At 40.0% G+C, this 27610-nt stretch overlaps 2 long non-coding RNA genes across 4 annotated transcripts in view; both read left to right on the top strand.

The window, feature by feature from the left end:
* Positions 1-524: 524 nt before the first annotated feature.
* LOC138688590 (uncharacterized) overlaps positions 525-27610 on the top strand; it is a 117653-nt gene continuing 90567 nt past the window's right edge. For 2 of the 3 annotated variants that reach the window (XR_011327466.1, XR_011327465.1), the window contains exon 1: positions 2917-3110. This is a non-coding gene — a long non-coding RNA (uncharacterized lncRNA). Of the gene's footprint in view, positions 1611-2916; positions 3111-27610 lie in introns of those variants that run through there. The other variant, XR_011327467.1, reaches the window with a different exon arrangement.
* Positions 3395-8180, top strand: LOC138688591 (uncharacterized). The gene is made up of 2 exons (XR_011327468.1): positions 3395-5282; positions 6565-8180. It is a non-coding gene; the product is annotated as an uncharacterized lncRNA (long non-coding RNA).

Below are 27610 nucleotides of genomic sequence, written 5' to 3'. Positions count from 1 at the left end.
AGGACTCAGCTTGGAGCACTCTAGCCAAAGAGATCTTGAAAAAATTGGAGTTATTTAGCACTCAAAAAGAAGACGGAAGGGTCAGGGCCATAATTAAGATGTAAAAAACCCTCACTGTTGTGAAGAGAAAGGGAGTAATATGTCCTTTTTGTTCATGGCAGACATAAGAAATAACAAGCTAAATTACACCAGGGGAGAGTCAGAATAGTTATTAGGAAAAACTTTCTAAACATAAACATAGCAAAGCCTGGGGAGGTGGTGAAGTCACCATCATTAAGAACATACATCTGTCACAAGTGACACGAATATTGATTCTGCCTTCAGGACAAACCAGATGACCTTTTAAAGTCCTTTCCAGGTCTACTTCCTATAATTTTATATCAAGACAGGAATAGGTTTTGCAACTCTGCATATCTCGAATAGCACCTGATTCCATGAGATTTATTAAGTCACAGGAAAAATTAGTCAAGAAGAGCAATACTTACTAAAGTACAAGAACTAGGTTTGGTGAAGTTATTGCTTAGCATTCTTGCCACGTGAATTCTTTTGTTAAACTTGTATTGACTTATACCTGGAAGTATTTTAAGATCAGTATTTCAGGTTAGTACAAGTATAAGAAAATAAATTCTGAAGTGATTTGATCTACTTAGGAAATAAGGGTGAGTATTCAGTAAAATTAATTCTTGCTCAGTGGCCCGTGTAAAGTTTTGGGAAAAGAAAGGTGACTGACTCATGCCACCTTTATGTATACTTCTGCTGTTTCAGGCTGCAGCTGTCTCAGAGGCTCGTGGCTGTAAGAGACCCACACAGAGCACTGCATACTTTGGTACTGTGCACTGTGTCCATGACCTGAACCTCAACATTGCTCCCAGCAGAATGGGAGAAATGAGTTGCATAAAGCCAGTGCACTGACTTTTTATCACCTGGGCTTTGTCTTCAGTTACTTCTCCAGGGCATCTTTTGTGCAATGCAAATGGGGGAACCAAGGGACCATGGGATGAAATGTATCAATTTCATTCCTGTGCCTATCTGAAGTCCTCTCTCTTGATAGAAACTTGATGTTCTGAAGCGTTACCTGTAGACTGCTCTCAGTCTGTCATTTGTTTAGGCTGGTGATAAAATGCTTAAAGGATGTAGTGATGCAGAAATATTTGCCCTATCCAAAAAATGTATATATATTTCTGAATATTTAGGGAAGCTTGTGAAATTCTTCACCTTTCTGCTCCTTGAAGTCTGTGATAACTCTTTTGCATGCTGCTTCCTTCCAGCTTTATGTACCACATGGTACCAAATTACTGCAGCAGAGATTGGGAAACCTCTGTTTAGTAGGTCTGGTTTATGGTTATGCTAAAAATAGAGGTGAAATGTGTAACTCATTTCAAGAACAATTTCTTCACTGAGATCACAGGATCATTTAAAGCTGTCCAAACACTTAGGGTGAGTGTCCAGATAGTCTGGATTTATTATTATTTTTTTGCAGGAAATTTGGAAGTGGGACAGCTTACTCACTGTAGATGATTCATGTCTTTATGTCCTAGTTTGAAGTGGTTGACCACATCGCGGTCACAACTCCAGAAGTGTCAGATGATCATCAGGCATCACTCCTGCCTGTAAGATTAATTGATTTTTCCAGCTTTCTAGAGTTTTCATAACTTACTAACCTCTCCCCCCAAACCCAAACAATTTAGGTTCAAGAACAAGCATTAGGAAACTGTTTACGAAATAATTAATATACTAAATTCCCCAATAGACAAAGTTCTTAAAGCCAGAGCTCGGGGGACTGAAGTGCAGAGATACTGCCCTTCACATGGACTCTTAAAGCACTTTTCCATGTTCCCTTGCAAAGGTTTTATCTTTTCCAGTTTTAAATCTTTTTGTCTAGACAGCAGTAAGTAACTGGCATACCTTTAGTCAGGAATGGTATGGTTAAGTCTTTCAGATAAATATAGCTGGATATTTAAATACAAAAATAAATGACTAAAGCTCTACTTATTAGTAGCATCTGTCTCGTGCTTGATGTGTACTTCTCAGAAATATTCTAATACCTACAGAGGCTATATTTAAGCAACCTTGCTTCTGCTTTGGTGATCACATGTCATGCGCTGCCTATATTGTTGATTTTGTTGCTAAGCCCCGCTGTGAGTTCTAATTTCCAGTGTTTCAGGTTACATGTTTAAACCTGGCCTTCCAACTGTTTCACACTATTCTGCGTGTCCCCATCTACTAAAGCTGATACTCCAGAGGCCCTCTCTTTCCACACTGGTCCACACTGGCATGAAAAATTGAGTGGAAGGAGGAGTTAGGATTACAGATTTTTTGTTTACGAGAGTTGTTAACTTTCCACTTCAGAAATGTCACAAAGAGGAAGCCTTGGGAAGCACATATTGGGTGTATGTGGTCAGGAGATCGGCCTCTGCCACCTTCCCCCTTTCCCGGAGAATTGCAGCCATTAAGGAACAAAACCCAGAAAATACAATGAACCTGGCAGACATCAAAGCTGAGAAACCAAAGAGAACTAGAGAGAAAAAAATTCTACTTTAAAACTCTTTCTTATAAGCCTTCAATTTTATGTTTTTCTTTAGGACAGATAAGGAAAAATTTGATCTTATGGACCCTTCTTCGCAGGATTATATTTAGGCCCATTTGTGTTACTGGAAGAGATCTCCCTGTACACCTGTGAGGTTTCAAGTAACTTACAATATAAAGCGTCAGTGACTTCCAGTGGGACTTGGGCTATCCCAGTTAAATTGCATGCATGATGACATATCAGTCAGCATGATAGGGCTTTATTTCTGCAAGCAGAAACCCCTTATGCACTGTGTTATGGAAATTATTGCTTCGTGCCAAGAAACTTTATGTTACTCCATCAGGCGCAACTCTGTTCCTCTGACTCTCTGTGAATATTTTCTGTACGTGGCTATGGGTAGTTTGTGTTTCTTCAGTGAAATAACTCTAGAGTCTGTATAAATGTTTTGATGCATTGTGAATTTTTTTGGCAACATGTTATTACTCCTTTGATTAGAGCAGCCACAGTTGTTTGTTTTTATATTTAGAGCAAAGGAATGCAAACATCCTTACCATCAAGAAGGCCAGGCGGGGTAGTACTGAAGGTAGGTTGTTTTTAATCTCTGTACTGCCTGTATTCTAAGCTTATGTTTGTGTGTGCCTATTTTGCCCTCTAGTCCAGCAGAAGCTGCTGTTTTTCAGGATGCAATAAAAACTGTTTTCTGAAGACTTGCTTTTGGGGGTTGAAGGGCAGAGGAGAGAAAAAAATCCAAGCTGAACAAATCCGTATGCTGAGGTTGACTTTACCTTAGAAAAGTTGCTTGGATTTTCATACCCCTACACTGGTTCATTGATCTACATGCCAAAAAGAGCTGGTTGGTTTTGATTTACAGATTCTACATTGTTTAGGCGATTATAGTCTAATTCTCCTTCTGCTGTGACTAGTCAGGGCATGAACTGCAGTCATAATGATAGGCACTTTGTTTCTGGATTTTAGCTTGCTAGGCAAGGAAGTCACTTCAAAGTAAAGCTGAAACACGTGAAGAAGTTGTGGGGGAGAGAGCACTAGAGGAGGAAATTAGATTGACCTTGGCTTATTAAAGAGTAGTATACACAGATGACTCAGTGAATTTAGGCACCACTAAAAAGGATAATACAGGGTGAAAATGATATCTGGCTTTTATTAATAGAGTTGGTGTGAAATAGCAAATGTAAGAAAAAGGTAACTTGGAAAAGGGATCTATTTTAATGGGAAAATGTCAATGGTTGTTGTAATATTTGTATTGGAGTTGTGTTCAGGATCTGCTTTGAGATGAGAGCACAGGGAGGAGCCACACTGCACTTTTCACTCTGCATGTGTCTAATAAAAGATTCCCTGTCTTCAGTGGTTTGCAGCTCTCACAGGGGTGGGTTAAAGGGAGTTCCCGTTTACAGAGAGCATCAAGGGCAGGAGCTTAACTGCAAGACTTTGAAAATGTCCTTGAAATTACTTGGTAAAATGTAGTTTATGAACATGTAAAGCTGCTCTAGGCATTTTGGTTTCATTCAGATTTTTCTGTTTGTTTGGGTTTTTCTGGGGGAGGTGTTGGGTTTTTTTCCTCTCCCCTTTTCTCAAGGCTGGACTGAGATCTTAAAAGCCACTATAGTTTAGACCTTTGTATTTTAATAACGTTTGGCTCTTTCTAATCTCTTACCTTTAGCCCACTCCATATGCTATTACAGCACAAATGAAGTACAAGAAGCCCTTGGTTGGGACTCTGGATATTTCTTTGTAATAGACAACTTATTTGCTGTATTTTGCCTCTTTGTAGCCAAACATGATCCTCTTTCCTTTGATATTTTAAATTATTTACTTTATTGTTTCTGGGACTAATTTTTGGGTTGTTGTTTGCTCAATAGTCTATTGTGTGGTCTAATAACAGAATATGAGCAGATTACTCTTGCTAGTACTTGTTTCTATCTAAAATAGACAAGTGTCATTGCGAGGGCTGTGTTTCTGACACAGTATTTACAATTATAAACTCTAAAGTTGCCTTCTGTGCATTTTCTTCAATAGTCAATTAATATTCTTTGTCCTGGTTTCAGTCAGTAAATTTGCTCATTAGAGCGTTTTTATGCAACCACTTTTTGATTGTGGTATCTGTGGAAAAGTGACAGTGAAAAAGTGATAACTAAAGGAAAGGTTAACAAGTTAAACCAAACATTAAACTTTCAAAGATTTCAATTTGTGAAGCATTAAAGCTGCCCTAGGTGTAAAATAATTTAGAACTTGATTCATTGGTTCATCTTCATTCTGGAAAACACTTAAGTTTGGGGGACTACACAGAGATTTTATTTTTAGTGTGTGCCTCTGCCCTGTTGAATCAGCTCAGTGTTATTTTGCTCACCTGGAGATCTACTTCTTCTAATAGATGGAGGCCAAGTTTGGTTTAGAACTTGAATATTAATTTATGTCAAGAAAGCCAGATTTCTTAGGGGAAGCTTGATTTAATCTGAAAGCCAAAACAGTTCCAACTGGATACGCTTACATCCCAGCTGCATACACGCACATTCTTTACTCCCTGGCAGTGAAGAATACACGATGAAGCAAAGATTTCTCTGACATCAGCATTGTAGAGCCCCCTTTCTTCTTCCTTTCCTTCTCTCCCCTACCCTTCAGTTTTAGATTCAGGGTCAGAGAGGTTCAGTTTGGGTATTGAATTACAATGGTGTTGCTATTTTGGAAAGGAAAATGCTGGCTGAAAATGTGAAACCTTTTTTTACTTCCATTTTGCACAGTAAGTATCCCCACAAGTGAAAATATATAAGTGCAACTGTGGTGCAAATTAAATGCTATCAAAAGCATGGTAGCTTAAAATTGTAGAGGTATGTGAAAGGACTTTAATCTTTTACCTGCTGTATGTGATATAGTAACATTGATATATGTTGAGCAGCCATTTGGAATTTTATATATCAAACAGAGAGTCAGCGTATTTTGAAATTTAATCCTCATGAAATATTTGACATCCTGAATGGGATAATTGACACAGGGACACTAATTAGGGAGTTGTAATTCAGAAGGTTCTGATCATGTACTTTATACTGACATGTATATTGTCCCCCTGGTAACAGTGTTAATGGTGCTTAGACATGTGCATCAGGAAAACAGACTGTACCCGTGGGAGCTCTGGAAATCAATCTCCTATGTAATGTCATTTTATAATGCTCTAGAAGGAGCAGATTTACACATTTTTCCATTTATTAAGCTGATCATACATAAAATATTCTGGCTTTGGAATAGTTTGACTCAGCTGGTGTTTTCATTCTTAAAAATCTGCAGTGAATAATATCTTCCCTGAAACTGAGCTTTTCACCTAAAGTGCTTTGCAGTTCTCAGTGTTCACTTGAAATCTTGGGTAAATCTATTATATTCAGCTGAACTGAGTCCTGTTTACATTATGCAGGGATCATTTCATCAACTCCTGAAATGCAAAACCTTCTGTGGCAAGAGAGAAAAGGCAGTCTTGTGACTGCGGCTCTGACCTAAAGGACACACTGTCTCCAAGTATGATTTCACTCAGGTAGTGAGAGCAAGAGCTGCATTAAAAAACAAGAAGATTGGCCTTAGGCAGACAGGTGAGCTCAGTGTTTTCTCTCTTTTTCCTCCTGGCTTTGTGATCATACTACACCACATAATCAGACTGTCTGCCTCCCCCAAACAGAGCATTCCTTTATGGCATTTCAACAAATCCGAGAGCTCTTGGACTCTGTTTCCTTGTCTTTACCAGACTTTTCAAACTTTCTGCATGATCATAAGGCCTAAGTCAGGAAATACTTTTAAAGCACTCATTTGCTCTATGGTAAGCGAATACAGAGAATTATTAGTTAATACTGCTTAAGGTGCAGTACTCTACCATTGTAAAAGACAGAAAAGCAAAGAACAGGCTAAAATCCAGTTAAAATTGCTGGAGTCTGGCAAAATGTAGTTACCAAATTTAAAACCACCTGGGGTATATTGATCTCATTCTTGAAATATGTGTAGAGGGATTTTTAACATTTTCAAAATTAAACATTTTTTAGGTCTCCGTGTGTGCAACTTATCCAGAAGCTGGCTCTTTCTGGAGTACAGTGTGTCCTCTGATGCTCATGTTTGGACCTTGCTTCAGCAATGACTCAGAGTTCCAGCTATTGTTTCACTCACACCAGTTCCTGCCATGCTGGGGGTTTCCCCTCTCATCTCTTTGCCATATTATCAACTAGACCCAACCCTCTTCTGTTCATAAAATCTGATGGGAGGCCCCAGATTGGGCTACAATGGCTACTATATGCTATTTATGCAATTCTAGCATTGCAGCTACCCTGCAGAAGAAATAATGGTTATTCATTTTCATATCTGACGTGGGAACCCAAATGCTTTGAGGCATCAATGAGAGAACAGTCATTGCGATACAGTGCAGGCGGCAGCACTTTGGTCAAAGAGCGTGCTTTGGTAGAAGTACCCTCTGTAATCAGCGTGTCTTGCAGCTGTGTGTGGCTTCTCTGCAGAAGAGTCACACTGTCATTTCTGTAGTTGACTTGAGGGGAAAAAGAGGCGGATAGGCTTGCAAATGTTAAGAATTACCAGTGTACAAAGATCCGTGCAAAGCAAGGGGAAGACCTTTTGCTATTTAAACAGAAATATGGACAGAGAGAGAGAGACAGTGTGTCTTAGAAACAAGACATCAAGTGGATTGCTCAACTGCAGCTGTAAATTCAGACTGTGTAAGACTGGAAAGAGCTGAGGGTATCAACCTCGTATGTCCTGTAGCACAAGGACATGGAAAATGAAAAAACGAACATGTGATGTACAGGCTAAGCCACTGTTTTAAATGTGTCCGTGCCACCACAGCCAGCCACCTGGGCTAGAACCTGTTATCATTTCGTCTAAAGCTTAAGAGGGTTTACAAAACATGCCTGTCAAAACTTAAGTATTTATGACAGCTCTCATCTGTGCAACATACATGCCACTGTGATGAGACTGCTAACGTGAACTTTCCTGATACACTTCATCTCATCAAGGCTAATGAGAATAGCCATTACATGTGTTCAGATGTGTCCTTGACTTATGGCAATGCCCAAATCTCATATAGTTGCAATCTTCCTTGCATGTGGATATTTCCAGAAGATTTTTTTAATTTTTTTTTTAAACTTTATGTTTCTTATGGAAATATAGAATGGTTAATTTGCCCTGTGTATGGGCTTTTCTATTTATTAACAATTTTCCATATTCATGTTAACCCTACCTTTTTTTTCTTCACCTCTGTTTACAGTTATGTTCTTTAATCATCTGCAAATATGGATTATAATCTCTTTTGAGAAGAAGCTACATGTCCTTTACTGCTCTGAAAAACATAGGGCACTCTGAAGTGTCATAAAATCTTAATGTGCTCATCTTAAAGTGCATCTTTTTCATATGTCCTTAACCTGGCACCTCAGCAGCAGCTAAATTCAATTCATTCACTATTTAGTGCTATCCTCAGAGATGGGCTAGGAGGTGGAATGACCAGGTGTCCTAGTCAACCTGAGAAGTTGCTTGGTATTTTGCTTCATTTGTGATGCTTCAGCACAAGACACAGATTTCCATTTTAAGTGCCTTTGTGGGCACTGTTGGTAAATTCTGACAGTAATAAATATGATTATTCTGCTTGAGCCTTAAACTTTCCATAGACTTTTTTTGATTTTGTGCTGCTTGTAGTGCATGGATCCTCAATATAACAGAGAACAAGACTTTATTAAAACAAGCTGCTGTATAAAATGTGTGCTTACTCAGCTGGAAGCTACTTGGCCATTTCTGCTTCTGCTCTCAAGTTCCAGAGCTGCAGATGAAGTTGGGTTAATGTAACGTAACTTTCCCAAGAGCATGCAACAGGACTTGACGTGTTTTCTGCTACATATCCTCATCTTCCAAATTAACCTGAAGACAAATGGGATCGGTTTATTTGCTGTTTCTCTGAGACAGTGTATTTGGCTGTCATAGTAGTGTCTGCTTTATATTTTGAGTAAACCTGAGTCCCTAAGGAGCTGGTTAACTAAGACCAGAAAATACCCTATGTGCAAAAAAAGTTGGTGGCACAATTCAGCACGCAACGTGACAGGGAAAAAATCAACACAAAAAATTGAAAAATCTCGTAAGAGATGGCATGTGTGTCTGATCTTTGGTTCAATGTCTTCCCTTCCTTCTCTAGGCATGTAGCATTCAGTTATGAGTGCAGAATCACAGAAAACCTGAACAACAATAGCAGCAGTGTGGAAATCAACCCATGCACCCACACTTACTGGGTGGTTCCAGAAGATGTGGGAAACTCTATTGATGGAAAAGCTGATTCATGCCAATTCTCCCTACCCCAAAAGTACGATAAACCAAACCACTCCAATAAATTTGGAATCTGCCCACTGAATATGCCAGGTGCTAACAAACAATACTTTTGACCATATTTATATCAGGAAAACAAAATGCAATATTTGATAATAAAAATCATGAAAAATAAAGGCCATAACACAGTAGGCTGAGAGTAGATCAGCCTTTAACAGAAAGGACTGACAACTGTTACCCTTCCTCTTCATTACTCCTTGAAGACAGACTGAAACAGTAGTGGATACGCAGCTTGTTGAACTGCTAGATCTGTACTGTTATTCAGGCTGTGATGCCAACAGTTCAAGTTGTTACTGATCAGGCATGCAGCTGGAGATGCCTGTGCAGCTTGCCTCTTGTGTCCTGTACTGTGCTCCATAAGAGAAAGGAGAGCACTGTGAAACTGACGTTGTGATCCAGCACCGAGCACCCAAGCCAAAGCTCATTGATACTAAAAGGTGGATTCCTACCGGCCTCAATGGTCCTGAAAACATGGCTTTTTTTTTTTTTTTTTTTTTTTTTTAATAGGTATCTATATTTCTGCTGACCCAGCTTTTTGGAAAGAAGGAAACTGCATTCACAGGAGTTGTGAATTGTGATTCAGTACCTAGCACATTTAGAGATGAAGTAGCAGAGGAAAGTAACTTTTCTCAATGCTTCCAGCTTGTATGAAACAAAATAGATTAGCATTACCACTTAGGACAAGCTGAAGCCATTTCAAAGACATACAAAACTTACAGATGAAAATATACAAATGGTGTAGAGACTTCAGCTTAATATTGCTTCATTCAACATTCCAAACTGAATTTTTACATTACAGCTAAAATATCAATGAGTGAGTCCCTAATTCCCCATGGTTGGCTGTATATCTACCTAGTGTCTTTTATGGTAGCTGCTGCAAGACTGATCGATCAGTTCCTCAGGAAGACCGTAGCCTCCTCCCACCTGCTGTTTACATCTGGACCCATTTGGCTACAGGGCTAGGCAAGGGAAGGAAATGGTCTTGCACTACATACGCCTGCGTGACATGGTATAGTGTGTTAGAAATCAATGAAATGGTTTGCTAAGGATTGAAGTTAACAAGGGGTCTATGGTTAACTCTGACACTTCGTCTTCAGCTGCACATTCTCCCTAGGTGAAGGGAGCAGGTGAGAGGACCAGCTCAAAGTTGCAGTCCCAACCCAAAAGTGGCTTAAAGCCAATGAATTTGAGAGAAATAATTTTAAAAGCAGAAACTATAGGAAAAGACTCCTGGTGACATTGTGTCCATGAAAATGTTAGGACAAGTTTGCTCTTCTCTGTGCATGAACGTTGATCAACAAGATGCTTTCTTTAACCGGCAATGGCAATGGTGATGAGGTGATCGTCATTTTTTTTTTGACTGCACTTCTTTAATGAGATAAACACTTAGCACTATTACAAGTGTTGAAAGGTGTCAGTAACAGCAACATCAAGAGTGACGGAAACCAGCACCATTGTACGTTTTTGGTAATGTGGAGAGCAGATGTAACTTTCAATTTCTTAGAAACTATTTTAGACACCATATTAATAATAATTAAAAAACCCCAAACAAACAGTGAAAACCTTAGTATTCAATGAGATAAAAACACAGCTATGGGTGACATGGTTTGGTCTGGATTACAGAAGGAAGTTGAAGAATGCAGCTTCAACTCCAGGGTCTAACAGGCTGCGAAAGAACAAGATGTGAAAGATATGTGCAAACAACATGTGACAAATTCCTTCGAGAAAGTTATTACTCCTCCTCTTTTCCATTTTGTTTGGAATGAAAAGAGAGTCAAACACTCTATTCTGTTGTGTTCACATTTGCTAACTGTTTACACTTCCGAGTTAATTACTTTCTATAGTTTAATGGAAAGAAAACCTCAAATACCTTGTTTTAAAAGCTTACATTTGCCATACCAAAGAACTCACAAAGTTCATGCTCATTTGTACCTTTCAATCCAAAATAGGATCTTTCAGAGATTTGAAGATGAAAGAGCAAACACTGAAATAGACTTTAAAATGCTGCTCATGCTGCGACAACATCAGATAGGAAACGAAAGTTTAACAGTTCAAATAGGGAATACTTCTTCAGCTTCTGGGGCAAGACAGAGCTGCTCAGGAAGTGTGGCATTTTGCCAGAGCAGGGAGCCTCCAGGAACTGAAACGGAACAGTACTGGTGACCCTTCACTGCCTTAGACCAGCTGTCGGAGAGAAGGCAAGCTCTGATGTGTGCACTGCTATGTGGAAGAGAAGAGACAAGAGTACCTGGAAATTGTCACATCAGCATTAGGCTGGGAATGTGTATCTTTGCTGGTGTGAACATAACATTTTCAGGTGGTTTTTTTTTTTCCATAATGTTCTTTTATAGGCTATATCTGCAATGATACTTTTTTTTTTTTTTTTTTTAGAATTCTACCTACATTAGTGCATTTTCCTGCAAAACACTGTGTCATTCTTATGTGATCACAGAGAGTGAATATTGCAGTTGATGGGATCTGTCCTTTGAAATTACTTAAGTTTAAAGGCATGATCTGGGGAGTTGTATTCTCCCCATCCACCCTAACTAATGGAGAACATAGACTAAGGAAGAATCACAAATGGTAGTTGCAGAGTTTTGGGGACCCTAATGCTATTCACCCAGACAACATAACTTCTCATTCCTGACTGGATCTGCTCTGTAAAGATATCTGAACTGAGTGATAGGGACCAAGTGTGCAGTGATTCAGCTGACTAATTGTTGGATACTTGCTCTGCGTACTGGCTGAGTTGGAGGGAAGGCATCTGGGCTGTCCCTGCCTATGCTACACACAGCCTGTGGGCTGTGAGAAGCCTGTGAAGCAATGTGTTGGCTTGCTGGGCAGCCCAGAATCATCTTGGGATGTTTGCTGCCTTCCTGGACACCACTCAATGTACTTTTGCCTCTAGATTGCTGGGCTAGCCAAAAAAAAAAAAAAAATTTAAAAAAATTTAAAATGTGGTTAAGAGGAAAGGGAAGTTTAAGCCATGCACACTGTGATATTGCAGATAGGTTCACAGGGCACATGAGAATGGGGATATTTGGAGTAAAAAGGAAAGAGCCAAATGTTCAATGGAGGACACATACTTGTTTAACTTGCACAGTGCTGACACACAGTGGAGGGCTCCATGGTACCCTTTCTGAAATTCACCCCAGTCGCCAACAGGAAAAGAAAGCAGCGTTTTGAGTACAGACGAGGCACTCAGCAGCCCTAGAAGGAGCAGCAGCTGTTGAGCCAGCTACGGAGAGGGCTAACCAGAAAACACTGAAAGCTAAGATCAAATAGATGAGAATGGAGCGAAGAAGCAGCAGGAGAGAAACAAAAGGGTGCAGCCCAATGGGCTGTCTTGAAAGCAGTGACTTGGGTTTGGTGCGAGAATGGGAAGTTTTCCTAAAACATTAGTAGCCCTGAATGGGTATCTGATTCCATTTGCTTAATTTTCACTGAGGTATTTTCATTTATACCACTGAGGGATCCTGTTTTCAACATACTTTTACATCTAGAAAGTTATAACTATCCATACTGCTATTTAATTATCTTTTTGTAGGGGAAGGGGCAAATATACTACAAGTAATTGTTAAGCACTTCTTACCCATATTGCCTGGCTAAGAATTACAGGGCATAGCCTTTTTTGAAACTTTTTTCTTCTCACCTGTATGGGCATGATGCTGCTAGCTTAAATGGATTTCCTTCTGTTTTGAAGTAAGTCATGTGAGAGGATACTCCTAACGTTTTTGTCCAAATTGATAGTGTTATGTCCTACCCTGGGAGTCACGAGCATTTGCTGTCTTCTTCAGAGATATGTATTTGCAATTAGTCATCCATATGAGTGGACTGTTTAAGACAAGCCTTTCCCCCAAAGCACTTAATTCTTCAAAATGAAAATAATCAGATAATGAGTTCATTTCCGATTTCACATTTAATGCCAAACATTTTTGGGTAAACAAGATATGCTGGCAGAGCTCTGCTCTCATTGTATGTTTTTTATTAACTGGGAGACAGACAGTTGATTCTTATCCTCTCTATCAGCTCAAATAAATTACACATATTTTAGAATGAGAGACTTGTGCAAACTGGCTGGCTGGTTTCAATGTGGGAGCCCATCAGCTGGTCTGTGTAAACTGCACCCAGGCCCTGCTAGCAAGAAGTGAAAACCTCCGAAGACCCAGCTTGGGAATCTCCCACTCGATGGAAACTTTTACCACAGTAACTCATATTTCTTCAGTATGAAAATAAATAAGGCAGCAGAGAGTCTATCTCTAGCAACTTTACCAAGTCAGGCTGAGCTGCTGTGCCATTTCTGTTGACAGCCCCTTGGTAGTGCGAGGGAGCCTCTGACCAGCATGGGTGCTCCCACACAGCTCCGTGCTGCTCATGAGCCGATCAATGTAAGCGTCAGGTATTTTGGTGTTGTGTTTTAAAGAGGTTGTGGAGGGAGGTGAGAATATAACAAAGCATGGGACCCATAAAAGTGTTAAATACTCTTTTTCCTCCCTGGAGCTCAGCTTTGGTCGGTGGACTTGCTCTGGTTTTACAGACCTGCCAAGGAGAATAGAATCTGGCCCTGAGTCTGGGGCCCCTGAATCTTTCAAAATCAATACGTCTTTCCAGGCAGGAGAAGTTGAGAAGAAAGAAATTGAAAAGATGTACTTGGAAGTGGTATTTATGACATACGCTATGTCAAAAGCATTTAAAGAAGATTATTCTTAAGATGTCCCAAATTTTAGCAAGACATCAAAGTATTCACAATAATTTCTAATTTTGAACATTGTAGATTAAAATTCAGATTGATGTCTAATGTCTCTTGTACAAATAATGTTTCTCCCATCTGTGCACAACGAACTCCAACATGTCACGAGTAGCCAGTCTCTCATAAACAAAGCAAAGCCGTCTTCCCTGTTAATCCTTTATATTAGTTTAGCACTTAGGTTGATGGTGCTAGCTCCTGTCCAAACTGAGAAGGTAAAGACGATCTCTGTGCTAAAGAGCTCACAGTCTAAACATACAACAAAGAGTCAGGAGATGGAGACAGACAAGAGGAGGGAGTACAAAAACAGCGATACTGATCAGCACAGCCTAAGCGCCGCAGTAATTGTACTGCGGTTAACGTTTTAAATGGGTATTGCAGAAAATGAGCAGTTCAAGGTAAGATTTGAAAGAGAGCAGTGTGGTTATTTTAATAGATGTTTATTTATTTTTAAGAATAGTGAGAAGCAATGTCAGGGAAAACAGTGTGTCTGAATCCAGGCTGCATTTTTAGGAAGTCATAATTGACCCCAGAAGTCTCAGATTCAGATGTTGAACAAAAAAAAGATCAGTAGAGATTATTGAGATGATAATTTTTTCTGATGTACAAAATAACATCCATGACAGCGGAGGGTGTAACAGAGCTATATAGGTGCAGCTGGAGGAAGATTTTGTCTCTGCAAACTCTAGACAAGTCCTGGCTCTGCTGTGTAGCTTCTGAGAACCCATTGAACAGAAATCACCTGCAGAGGTATGGAGCAGAGGAGTCTGGTGTTCACAAAACAAGGCCAATGAACATTGTGATTTCTGGCAAAAACAATATTTGCAGCATGGGCTCCAGACAGGAGAAGTTGGGGTATTAGTAACGTGTGACTGGAGACAGTCTCAGCAGCACAGCTCTTGCTGTCAAGAGAATAAAGGGAGTGTCCTGGGAGAACTGCTCCTTTCCAATCTTCTCCTTAGAGGGGGAAAAGTGCAAATATTTTTCCTTCTGCTGTCATTCTGAGGATGAAGCCACCATTTGGATTTTCCTAACCCAGTGTTTTACTTTCAGATGACAGAAATACAGCAGTTCTCAAAAACCTGGTCTCAGCCCTCATACATATGCTAGTTAACACTTTCGTGGCTGAGTTAAACGCTAAGTAATTCTAAGCTGTTTAAATAAGAATTTGGCAAATTACAACCACTCCCCTCAAAAAAACCCCAAACACTCAACAAGTAAAGATATGTATCTCTTCTCTTTCCTTTTTAAGGACCTTCTCAGATTTGTTTTCTTTTCTTTTTCAGTAAAAGCCTGATTTGGAAAATCACTGTCTGGAGGCTGTATCTGCATAACAGCAAGTAGGGTCAACCTGCATTGTCAAGTGTTGAGCTAAAAATAACCTTTGGAGAAAAGGAAAGCAATTTGCCCTGTTGTAAGTCATCAGGAGCTGTTGTGCTGAAGGAAGGAGACATTCCTGAGGAAAAAGTTGCTGGCATACGTCTACTGCACGGGAGAAGCAGTATTGTACTGTGGGTATGGTTTCACTAGAACAGTTAACAAATTAGGTACGTGCTCTGCTTTTCTGTTCCTAGGAGGCGATGGTCCCTGGCAGATGGGTAGCGACAGTTGTTTCTTGCAATGCTTCAAGTTTGCTTCAGCCACTTCAAGCCATATACCTAGTGTTTGGGTTTAAAGAAGTTTGAATTTGGTTAGATGTCTAGCAGTTTTCCATATAAGCAATTAAAGCCTCTGGGCCTGATATATCCTTAATCAAAAGGTGTCTTCTGTCTCCTCCTCTGAAATTTCTGGTTCACACTTGTTTCAGAACTCGTTTTGTATTCTGTTTGTCTCCATTTACAGCAACTTTTGAACTTTGTGTTTTTTCAGGAAAAAAGCATGTGGTTAGGGAACATTCAGAAAAGCACACGGCTTATCTGCAGGGTCCTTTGAGGAACTCCACTTCAAGAAAACAAAAATGTTATACCTGAGTGGGGTGATATTTTTCTAATGGGTCTTAAATGCTTTACCATCTAGTTTGCCAGCCTGTTTCAGCTGTGAAGGTATTTTGGTATGAGCACCCCATTTCATCAGATAGGAAGGTCACCACATGGTATAAAATTTTGTTGACTTCTATGCCCCTGTCACTCTAGAATATCTATGTATGAATTTTGAGTAGGAATACCCCATTTAGACTAGTCCCCTGCCTGCTCTGAGGTCTGCCACAGAGCAAACGTCTCCCTGCCTGGACTCAACTGAGAAGGCCTCTGCCTCCTGGAGAAATGGCTCAGGATCAGCACTGCGACCTCCAACTGAAATGTGTAGCACTGGTTTGTCCTTCAAGTGTGAAGCCAATAAGGACTCTCTACCACAGTTTTTGAACATATTTCCAAGTATGGCAGGGCGCAGTGGCAGGCACATAATAGGACTTTTGGCATGTGTTATACTGTGCTCAACAACTGCACTCTCTGATCCAAACATGCCCACCAAAAATAACTTCAGTGAACAGCTTTTATTTTAATTATTCCATTGTGGGACTCATGAAATTTTGCCAACAATCTGGTTTGTAAAGCTTTTTGTATCTAAGCACAGAAACCCGTAGTGTGTAGTTAATCCCCCACTGGCATTTTCCTGATCCAGTCACAGGTCTATTCTGCAGCCTCAACTTTCTTTACCTATCACTTGCTCTTAATGCTGTTCACACCATAGACTCCTTGAAATCTTGCCCTTTCTTGGCTCCTGTGACTGTTCTTTCCCAGCTATCCCCCCTAATTTTCTTTTTTCTCTCTCAGCTCCACATTTAGTGGTTGGTGGTGGTTATTTGGTGGTTCTGCAGTAGTTCTGATCTCTGTAGGGATCTCAGTGTGTGGACTGTCCCCTCTCCTCTCTACACTCTGTCTGACCTACCACAGGGTATAATATCCAAACAACTGCACTTTTGCTGATGACTTGCAAATCTGCCTTTTCCTTTTGCCACTGAGTCTTTCTGTTTTCTTCCTCACCTGTCCCCCTCTTCCAATCTCCTTCCCTTCCTCCCTGTGTCATAAATCGTAAAGCAAACACAAGAAAAAGGAGATCCCTGTGGTTTGGTGGGATGAGCTGCTGGGTTCTGCAGAACACTTCCAGGCCCTGAATGAGTTGACTATGGTAGTTCCTCTCTCTTCTCTATGTTGGACTATTTATTTAACCCTTCTTTCATCAAACTCTAATTTGCTTTGTGGGGAAGCACATGCAGTTTAGGACATCGCAATGGTGCCGTATTTAAGGAAGTACTTACTTTGTAAATAGCCTCAGATAGTGAATAAATTGTCCCTTTAAGAAGATTAAATGTGAAAGACAAAAATAAAAAAGAGTTGATATGATGTTTGGTTTAGGTTTGTTTCCTTAGGTTCGTTTCCTAAGCATGCCAAAAGAAACAGCTTTAGGAGGAACTTTCCAGAGCAGGATAACATATAGCCTGATTGTTTTTAGCACAGGTGTGAATAACACAGGTTCAAATCCCTTCATGCCTAGAGGGAGCTGAGCCCAAATCTCCCCAGTCCGAGGGCGTGGTCCAGTTGTAGCGATTGAGTAAAACAGGCCTGGCAGCAACAGCACCCACTTCTCTTACTGTTTTAGTGGAGGAGGTCTGGATAGCAGTGGAGGAGGGTGGAGATCTCTGCCTTGAGATAGGCAACTAAATTCCAGAGAGGCTTAAGCTAAGTCAAATAACCTCCACATTTCCTAATGGCTAATATGGGCAGCTCCTGCTCAGCCCTCTCTGTGGGGTACCTATATTCTCTGCCTCCCAAATCTCTGGATCCCAGCACACAAGCGCACTCCTAGCAGTCAGGAGCTGCAGTTTTCAGCGCTGTGGGACCTCACGCTGCTTGTGTATGGAACAAAATATTTATCTGCATTTATGTAAATGTTTAGCTCTACAGGGTCTTGTGCTTGGTTACCTTGATAGGTGCTACTACTAATAACAATATGGACAATATTACATTTATATGCAGCATTCATATAACTTTCACATGCCATCTGTTACAACAGCTATACCACACTGCTTAAATTTATGAAGCAAAATCAGGGAATGCCTTTGCACCAGCTAAGGACAGACAAGATGTACACTTTTGTGAGAATCCCTTTGCATTCAAGGTATTTTCAAACTACTTCTTACTAACCTGCTACTCTGTGTTTGACTAAACCTGAAACACAGTATCTAATACTGGTATTTTCATTTTGTGTCATGTTTGGACTGTACTCTGGTTCTACTACCTTAAATTTCTGTACATATGTGGCGGGGAGTATAAAATGGGGGATTTTCAAAGGTCTGGAGGTCCTTCGGTGTCAAATTACTTTTGCAGTTCTACTTTAGAGTTTCCATAAGGCCCCCAAATATTCTTGGCAATTTACAATAGTCCTTGTCCCAAATAATTTAAATACATTTCAGGTGTGCCAAGAATAATAAAGCTAAAAACAGGGAGAAAAAAAAAAAAGGAATTAAATAATCAGGGATATAGTTAGAGGATCAGTGATTATTCAGGTACTCATTATTTTACTTTTAAGGCTTAGATGGAAGGACACTTCACTTTTAATTACTTTTTATTGATTCACAGATTGTGACAGCGTAAGAAATGTTTCTAGAAGTCAGATTTGAATTAGAGGAGGGTTTCACATGAAATCTGCATGCCTTTGAGAGAAAGAGTTGCAAACACTAGACTTCATTATCTAGTACAAATACTAGAAACAAAACGGTTCATTGATCTCCTTCTCATCAGTTTATTTCTTCCAAATATACCAGTGCATTTCCCCATCTGTGATTAAAAATATAGATAACCAAGAAACTGTTGCCTTATGGTTAGTGTAAAGAAAACAGAACAAAAAGCTCTGCTTTATAGTAAGCAGAGGGATGCTGCAGTATTTGAGCAAGTATCAGCCAGCAGCTGTTTTTTAAAAAATAATCTGAAATAATGAAAGAACTTCTACTTTAAAAATTTTAAACTTTTAAAAACCAACAACCTTGGATCATGCAGATTTGGTGCCTAGTCACTGGAAAGTCACCAAATCTCGATTGTTTTGCTTGGGCCTCACTCAAACACAACTGGCCTCAAGCTAGTAAGCAAGCCAGCAAATGTCCTGGCTTGTAAAGAAATCCGATCCGACTCTGTAAACCGAACCCAGCCTAAGAGCAGTGCTGAGGGGAACATATGGAAAATTAATGACAGATAATAGAATGGTGGGACAGCCTCTAAATAAAAAAAACCAAAAAACAAAACAACCAAACAAACTCTGTTATTAAGTTTATGCAACAATTCCAGCTAATAGTCTTTTGAGTTAAGGAAGTTACAGAGCAGCTGAGTGTTGCTTTTGACTTTGCCAGTACTGAAGCTCTAGCAATGGCTGCTGTGTTGCTCTGGCCCCTCTGCAGTGTGAAATTCCCCATTGCATGTTCTTAATTGCTACCTGTAGCAGAACTGCTTTATAAGCTGGTTCAGCTACAACAGCACTTCGGGAAGTACAGCAATTCTGGTCCCACTTGTTTAAATAAATGGGAGCCTCAGAGGGAGGAGTGGATTGGAATTTGCTTAGGCTCATACTGGGTATAACAGCAAAAGCCAGGCTGAGAACTACAAGCCTAGCCAAGCACTAGGAGGAGGTGGAGGTAGGGGTAGTGTGTGTGTTTTCTTTTTTTTCTCTGTGGAACTCCAGGCATTTTGCAATGATAAGCTGCTCATGGTATGATGTCATGGCTGGGGAAACAGTCCCAGGGAGCTCGTAGCTGCACAGCCCCTCACTTGTGGAGGGAGTGGGTTTCACAACGGGAAGGAAAGAATCATTTTGAGGAAAATGTATGTATTTCTGGAATATTCAAATCATATATTTATTTGGCTGATCGCCTGGGATGCTCACCTAGAGTAGACTTTGAAATATGGCACCACAGAGTAGCTATTTCAAACCAAGAGAAAAGTGATCTTTTTCCTCTTATTCCTCCACTTTTGTTTTATTGAAGACCAGCTAAAATACTAATATTCTTCCTGCCTGGACCCTAAAACGTCTGTCATTCCTCCCCTGTTGTTTCTGATGAATCACCTGTTCACAGTGGAGGAGCATCAAGCTGCCTTTATTGCTGAATAACTCGGGTGTCTTCATTCCTTATTACCATGTCCAGCCCCCTGCATCTTTAACAGACTATGCAGTGCAGGGGTGGCCTGGATGATTCTATGTAGTAAGCAGATGCCTCTTGTGCTGAAGAAGGTTTCCTGTACATTTGAGGAAAAACAGCAAGGACTATAGAGAGGGAGAATGGCAAGCAGTGGTCTTCATCTTTTTATTGCTAAATAATATACTATGGCTGCTGTATTATTGTCTCTGTCTCCTGGTGAGTAACCTAGCAGGAAGAGCACAGCTTACGCTCTTGTCTTGCGACCTCTCTGCAGGAGAAAACTTGTTTGTGTTGTTTAGTCTTAAGTTTGTCTCTTCTCCTTTCTTTTATAATCTGAAATGAGGACTGTCTGCTGTGATGCTTGCAAACCCGTTCCCATTTCCAGGGAATATATGATAACAGTAGCTCAGCATTAGGTGTATTTCCCATTCCTTGCTCACACGTGCAGTATGGAGTATTGCACACGCTGTTATCAAGTAAAAAGTAAAGCGCCAACTGAAATGGAGTAACAGCAAAAAGTGTTCCATACGTGGCTGTGATAAAAGAGCAGACCCTCACCCCGCTGAAGAGTGGCAGTGTTACCAAACACATTTCTGGCTGCATCTATCCTGCTGCACGTGAGCAAATGTTGAGGTTTATTTGCCCACTCAGAGACCCTTTAGGCCAAAAGTTGGGCAACTCACCTGGTTGTTTGTGTGTTTAAAAAAAGAAAAAAAAAAAAGTCTTGTTGTGCCATTCAACATACTTTTCTTTTTTCCTCCTGAACTTGTTGCCTCTGTGCCAACACAGTGGCTTAGAGTCCTTCACAGAAAAGCATTGGGGAGGCTCTGGAGAGGACCGGGCTCACCCCAGACACCTGAAGAGCAGGTGCTGGGGATCTGTGACATCTGGTCTAAGCTTCCCTCCCTGGCTGCTCGACTGAGAGAAGAAATGGACTTTCCAATAAAAGCTTTTCAGGTGCCTGTCTGCATCTTTATTGCAGTTTGAAGAAATATACTGGCACCAGGGTGTCAACAAACTGGTGAATTCTGTAGCTTATATTAAATAGGTGATCATATTAGATCATCATTAGAATTCATACTAACCATAAAAATCGATGTCTATAAAACAAAAAAAATGCTGACTTGTATAGGAAAAAATGAATATGTAACACACAAACATATAAATACAAATACATAGTGATAATAGTACCAGTAGTGCAGCAGAAAGCCTTAACCATGGGGGTGGGGGGGTGGGGGTGATTTAGCAGGCAAACTTTTCTCCTGAGAAGTAACTTTTAAACCACTTCACATGGCTCAAAGACTGGGAATCAGTATCAGTGGGGAAGGAAAGAAATGAGAAATGTTTAGAAATACCAATGTTTCCAAACATAAATGTTTCCATTTCTGGTTTGATAAATCTGTTTAAATCCTTTCGGGTTCCTGTGGAGGAGTAAAATGGCCTAAAGGTAAGACTTATGATGTAAAAGACTATTTTCTGTGACCTTGGAAAACCTATGAGCTGACCAAGAGAGGTGATGGCTCCAGAGTGCACAGTGCATGTTTTACATTTCTAATGTCTAGAAGATTCAATACGTCTGAAATATAACAAAAAAATTTCCTGCAGCGCAGTGGAGATGTCCTACTGACAAGAGGGAGCTGTATTCTATTCTCATCACCTCATAAACAGTGGGGTTCTGACTGAGGATGTTAGGTAATGCTTGCCATATACAGAACTCAAAGGGGGTATTACTTTCATTGTATAACCCTTTGAGATCTGAGGCAGTATTGTTTAACAAAGCATATTGTTTTTCGCTCTTGCTTTTACTGAGCTTTGATGCTGATTTTAGAACTTGACAGCTGTGTTTAGACTTGTCTTACATGTCTCATAGAGGCGGGAAAATATAGATGTTTGGGGCAGCAGGCAACATAAACTGTGTGGAGGGGATGGAGGGGGAAGGAAGAGAGGCAAGATTTGCCTTTGGAAGTTGTGGGATAGGTCCACAATGATGAACTTCTAGCCATCTTCCTTTCGGGAGGCTCCTTAGAGCTGAATGGAGTGCTGGTCCCTTATGCCTTACCCAGGAGAACTGTGTGCCTTGGAAAGGGACTCATGGCCACCTAACGCCACTGTAGAAAGGTGTGAAGTCTGGCTAGGCACCATGCTTCAGAAGGATTCCTATCTTTGCTTGGGATTGTGGTCCAGAAGACCTTAAGAGACCCACAGGACTGCTTGATCTTCCCCATAGTGCTCTTCACTGTGACAGTATTTAGGTGTGAGTATTTTGTGTGGCAAAATAATTAGGGTGAAACAATATCTATTATAAATAGATTCTGAAAAAGTCAGTACTTGTTACAGCCATTGTAATAAATGAAAAGAAAATAAACTTTTTATCATTATTTTCAAATCCCTAACATCAAACTAAAGCTAATTCTTGTAGAATATTAACCTGCTACCCTGTTCAAGTTCATCCTTTATGGCATAAGGATTGACGTAAGGAGTTCATATTTGTTCAGTAGTCGAGTTTTTCAGATGGCCCATCTTTGAATAATTATGAATACCTTGTTCAATATCTGAAAGCTGTGATGTTCCACCACCTTTACAGATACCCGAGGAGCATGTCTTGAATAAGTCAGTGGGACTGCACACAGGGAGCCATGGATTGGGGCCAAAATAGAAAAAGAGAAGGAATCAAGGGACATTCAAAACTCTAATAAAATAGTAGTCAGGCACAATCCTGTTCAAGGCCTGAATGCTCTTTTCACTGTCCTATCTAATGATAGAAGATCCAAGAATACTCATTCTTCTCAACTTCTGAAAGACACGATGCAAACAAGGGCTCTTAATGAATTGTGTGTCACAATATTGTTTGTTTGTGTTTGTTTTTCCTTTGGAAGAATGATATTTCCATGGTGTTTGATTAAGTCATAGCACTCCCAGGAAAGGTCTCCTGAGTTTCAGCAAGATTATATCTAAAGGAAGATGCAAAACCCCAGGTCCCTTTAGGTGTTTCTCTCTGTGCTGTTTATATACACCCTTGTTTCCAAGCTGGAGTGAATCTTACAAGCACAGAGCCTTTGTGGCAACTTCTCTGTAGGAACGCCACCTCCCCAGACCATGAGCATGTCTGTTCTGTAAATACACCTCCCCCACTCTGATATGGGATGTCTTCACCTTTGTTTTCTCACCTTATTTTCAGAATTTGTTTGGCTTTGGCAGCTGAGGAATGGGGTATGATGAGCAATCCTTGCCACCCATGGCATGCACTTTGAATTCATTTTTAAGTGGGTATCAGAAGCAAGGATAATTTAATGGCTAGCACTATTAACCATTTCACAACTGATCAATTTAACAGGAATGTAAAATCAGTATACTTCTAAGCCAATATAATATTGTCTGTCACTGGTTGGTATCATTTGTGTCCTCTATAAATGGAAATTAGCAGTTCATAGGCCTTATTTGGGCACTGAGCATGGAACCTGCATTTATTCTCATAGAACAAAACGTACTACAGGATTGTCACTTCCAACCTAACAAATATCCCCATAGCTTAGCCCTCAAGTTTGGGTCATCTTAGAGAGGAAAAATCTAAAAGTTCTTCAAGTATTTTGCAATAATTTAGAGCCAGACCCAAATTTCATCGCTTGCAGTGTTCTTTATTTCCAAACCACTGTGTTTGTTAGAAATGTCTGGAATGTGGAGTATTGTATTTAAAAACAAAGCAAAACAATCCTTAATAGCCACTCTATCATTTAGCTAAACAAAATCCTGTACCCACACCATTCTGGAATGGGGGAGTGGGGAGAATGGGAGAAGTAGTATGAAAAAAAAATTGGAGTAAAACTGTGTATACAGTAACCAGAATTAATCACTTTGAGGTTTGGAACAAAGATGAAAATATAAATTAAACAAAACTGCCTTTATCCCTTAAAACACTTAAAATGCTAGTTACAGAATTCAGAGAGTCCAGTGTTTAGTTCCAAAGCAAACTGTATGAAAGGCCAGGAAGCCACTTCTGCTTGGTTACCCTTACACTAAGGATCAAAGCAGAAAGGTATCTCATTTCCATGTATAACTTTGAAGTATTTTATAAAGAAAGTCAGAAAATGGATCCTAAGAGCAGTTCTAACTAGGATACCTTGCATCAGAGGAATGAGTAAGAAAACTATGTCTCTTTGCTGGAAGATGTACCAGTACTGTATTGTATAGCAAAGTTCTTCATCTGTCTCTTGTAATTTTGGGTTTGTAAAGACCAAGAAAGAGTTGGACAGGTTTTTATTGCCTTGGGATCTTTTTTTTTTTTTTTCCTCCTCTGCTCTCATAAACCTTCCATATGCTTCTACATCCATGTCTTGTTTTCAATTTTAGTGAAGGTTTTTATTTGGACCCTCATAAAATTCTAATTTATTGCAGCTTCTTTTTATAAAATGGAAAGGGGAGGAGGGAAGTATTGAGATAGCATGTGCAAGGCAGTCCCAAGGAATGCATTTGTGAGTTTAAAACATCAGTCAGTTTATCAACCCCTGCTTCAGTTATTGGCAACTACTTTTCCTCGCTCTCTAACCTATGATCGTGTGTTCACACTGTGTGTATTGAAAGACTAAGTGACTATGTAAGTGTACTAATACACACTCCTTTTTGGGAGGGGGCATGGAATTAAAGTGCTGAACTTCTAAAACTCTTAAATGGGCCATACTGATGCATAATGTGTATACTGAGAGATGCTGAGGAGAACCTACCCTCCGAATGAGCTACATCTGACACTACTTGGTAACAACTTCTCATGCGTTTTTCTGCATTATGGTCCTTGAATTCTACTTGAATCAGGAACAGGAATGACAACTTATTGAGTAGCTGCTGATTTCACCAGCATAAAGGAGTGCATCTCTAGGACAGGGAAAGGCATAGTCTTTCCTCTTGTAGGGCAGAAGCCAGAGCAGAAAGTCCTAAGATGCCAAATAAGCGTACCAAAATCAACCTCAAGAGAGGTCTGAGGAACATCCAAGAGCACAGTGAGCTCCCAGATCTACCTGCTTCTTGTGCACATGGACTCCTGTGTACACAGGGATGTCAAGGGACAGCCTAGCTGGACATGCCTGATGGGGAACAGAGCACCGAGCATGCTTGAATGAATCACTTGATTTGCATTTTTACATTTGCTGTTACTTGGATAGCAAAACTGGTCTACAAACTCATATCCCTCTGCTTAAATAATAAAGTCTCCTTTTCAGCCAGCAAACTGTCTGTATCCACAGCAGAGTGAGGGGAAATCAGGTAGGTGATCCTCCCACCTCTATACGGTGTGATCCTATAGCAGTCAGTTCTCACTGGCCTGTCAGGGACTGGCTTCCATCAGTGCGCACCATTTGTTGAACACTCACAAGAAATATCCTCCCTGGTACATCCCTCTGGAAGTCATTGATGACAGCTGACCCTTTCCTAGGTCAGGAGCAGAGGGTTTGCCTCTGAGGGAGCAGGAATACTTCCAGGCTTACCTTCTCTTGCTCTGTTCAGAATTGGATCAGGAACCAAACTGGACCAGAAATCTTGTTCTAGAGCAAGATTTCTACACAAGGGAACAAAGTGCATTTCTCACCAGCATAGTTGTTTTTCTTTGCCCTTCTCCAGTATTAAGTTGACCAACCTAAATGAAAACCTCACACTTCAAATAGTGAAGAATTGAGATGCTAATGTGTTACTGTGGTTCAAAGTCACTGTGAAATTTCAAGTAGTCCCTGACTTTAGGAGAATGAGTACATCTTTTTTCAGCAAGGAACTACGTCACTTTTACATAACCACATGATGCACTGAAATCACCTGTAAAAACAACTGTCCAGAGTTAATGGTATATCGCACCAGCACAACGTATATAGAAGGTGTCATCAGGCAAATTGAGTAGTTTAAGAACTTTGTGCAAATGACACATATACTTTTGCATATGTTGTATGTTTGATAGACATGTAAACATATACATACACACACGCAGGTATTCTCTGAACATATTCTTCCTTGTGAACCCCTTCCTATTCTGTACACCTTATTGTATACATTAAGATATGTCACTAATACAACACTCGTGTTGCTTAAATGTTTGGAGAGAAGACCCTCCTGGAAAAAGTTCATACGGGTGGGTCAGTCTAAGCACTGAAAGAGAAATCCAAGTCCCACAGCACATTTGAAATCTATTCTTGCAGAGGCTGTAAGAAAATATGAGAGAAGCTCTGCTGGAGAGAAACTGCTGGGCACGGGACTTTTTTTTCTCTCTAAATAAAACATAGAATAGGCTTTTAACTGCCTTTTCTCCATAATAGCTACTTAACCCTGTTCACTAACATTAAGGAAAAAAAAGAAAATTCCAAGCAAAATTCCTATTCAGAGTAAAAAATATAAATCAAAATGAAGTGCGCAACGCACAGCCTTTTCTTTCCTTCCCGTTTTGTTTAGTGTTTTCTAGCTCTGCTTTTCAGACAGCTGAATGGGGGCTGGGAAAGTGTTTACAATATTTTCACATGATTGAGATGGCAGAGTTCTTGCACTCCGTGAAAGGCCTTCTGTTTTCAGATGGCATTGAAAGTTTACCGTCTTTCCAGACAAAAGGAAGAGAGCCCATTGCCAGTGGATGAGTAATGGGCATGGCCTCCACACAATACCTCCTATCCAGTCCTAAATCTACATGGTGTTCTTAGGCTTCCCAGCTTCCCCAAAGCAACCTTTGTCTCTGCTCTGGGAGACCAAAACTGCTTATTGGGCGAGTGGGGATGCAGCCAAGAGGGGAAGGCTCAATGACAACAGTTGCTCAGTGCTCACTGCCCAGTATCTGCCTTCTTACTATGCTACGATAATAGTTGGAAACCCATCAACAACTGGGCATCTTCTATACAAATATGTTGCAGACCATCTGTATAGTTTTCAGTTCCAGAAGATTCCAGTAACTCACTAAGTTTTAATACTTTTTTTTTCTTTTTCTTGTTAGTCTGATGGGCTGCCCTGAGATAAGTGATTAAAGCAAAAGCCTGCCATAATTACTTTGGAGCTAAAACTGCACAGAAGTTGCCAATTCCTGTATTTGTTTTCTTAGAAGCAGCTTGAAGCAGGCATTTTTCCACTGTTAATAATTTTTAGCTTCTATTAAGTTTTGGGGGTTTTTTTGGTTAGAAAAAATATTTTGGTGAAAATGATTGCTAACATATTCTTTCAAAATATTAGAATAGACAATTTTAAAGGTTTTCCAGAGAATTTGTGCATTTGTTGGCGTTATAGACACCAGTAGGTAATTTTTTTCTTGTTTCTCTTATAAAGTTTCCTAGAGCTTGTCTGTTTGGAATTTATCGTTGTGCATATATGTAAATGTAGACTACATATGCGTGGGCTTGTGTGTGTGTGTGTGTGTGTTTGTGAGCATGCCTGTCTGTTTACCTGTCTAAAAGAACTTGCATTTCACTTTCATGTACTTTAAAGCACGCTGAGAGGAGCTTTCTAAGAATTAACTAAGCTTTCATTAACTACACTTAATTTTGACTGTGTGCTCAGCTAAGAATTGTCAGTATTAAGTTCTTATTCTTTCCTGCTAATTTGATGTTGCGCAGCTACTGATTTATCGGCAGGAAAATAGAAGCAAAGACGTAAGAGACTCTGGATTTCTTAAGGGTTGGTTGTAGCTGGTATCAGCAATTTACTGATTAACCTGTAGTAACCTGTAGTGCTGACAGTCCTGGGTATACAAGCAATGCATTAAGGCTATTAGCAAAACTATTTTCTAAATTACCCGAGTAGAGCTTTCAAGGTAACTAATTCTATTCTTTGGACTATTTTTTTTTTGAGGAGTTAACTGTTTAAAACAGCATTAAAATAATCTGGCTTCATT

Source organism: Haliaeetus albicilla, chromosome 13 (genome assembly GCF_947461875.1).
Source record: "Haliaeetus albicilla chromosome 13, bHalAlb1.1, whole genome shotgun sequence".
Lineage (NCBI taxonomy): Eukaryota > Metazoa > Chordata > Aves > Accipitriformes > Accipitridae > Haliaeetus > Haliaeetus albicilla.
The sequence above is the reverse complement of the archived record's forward strand: the minus strand, read 5'-3'. Positions and strand labels throughout refer to the sequence as shown.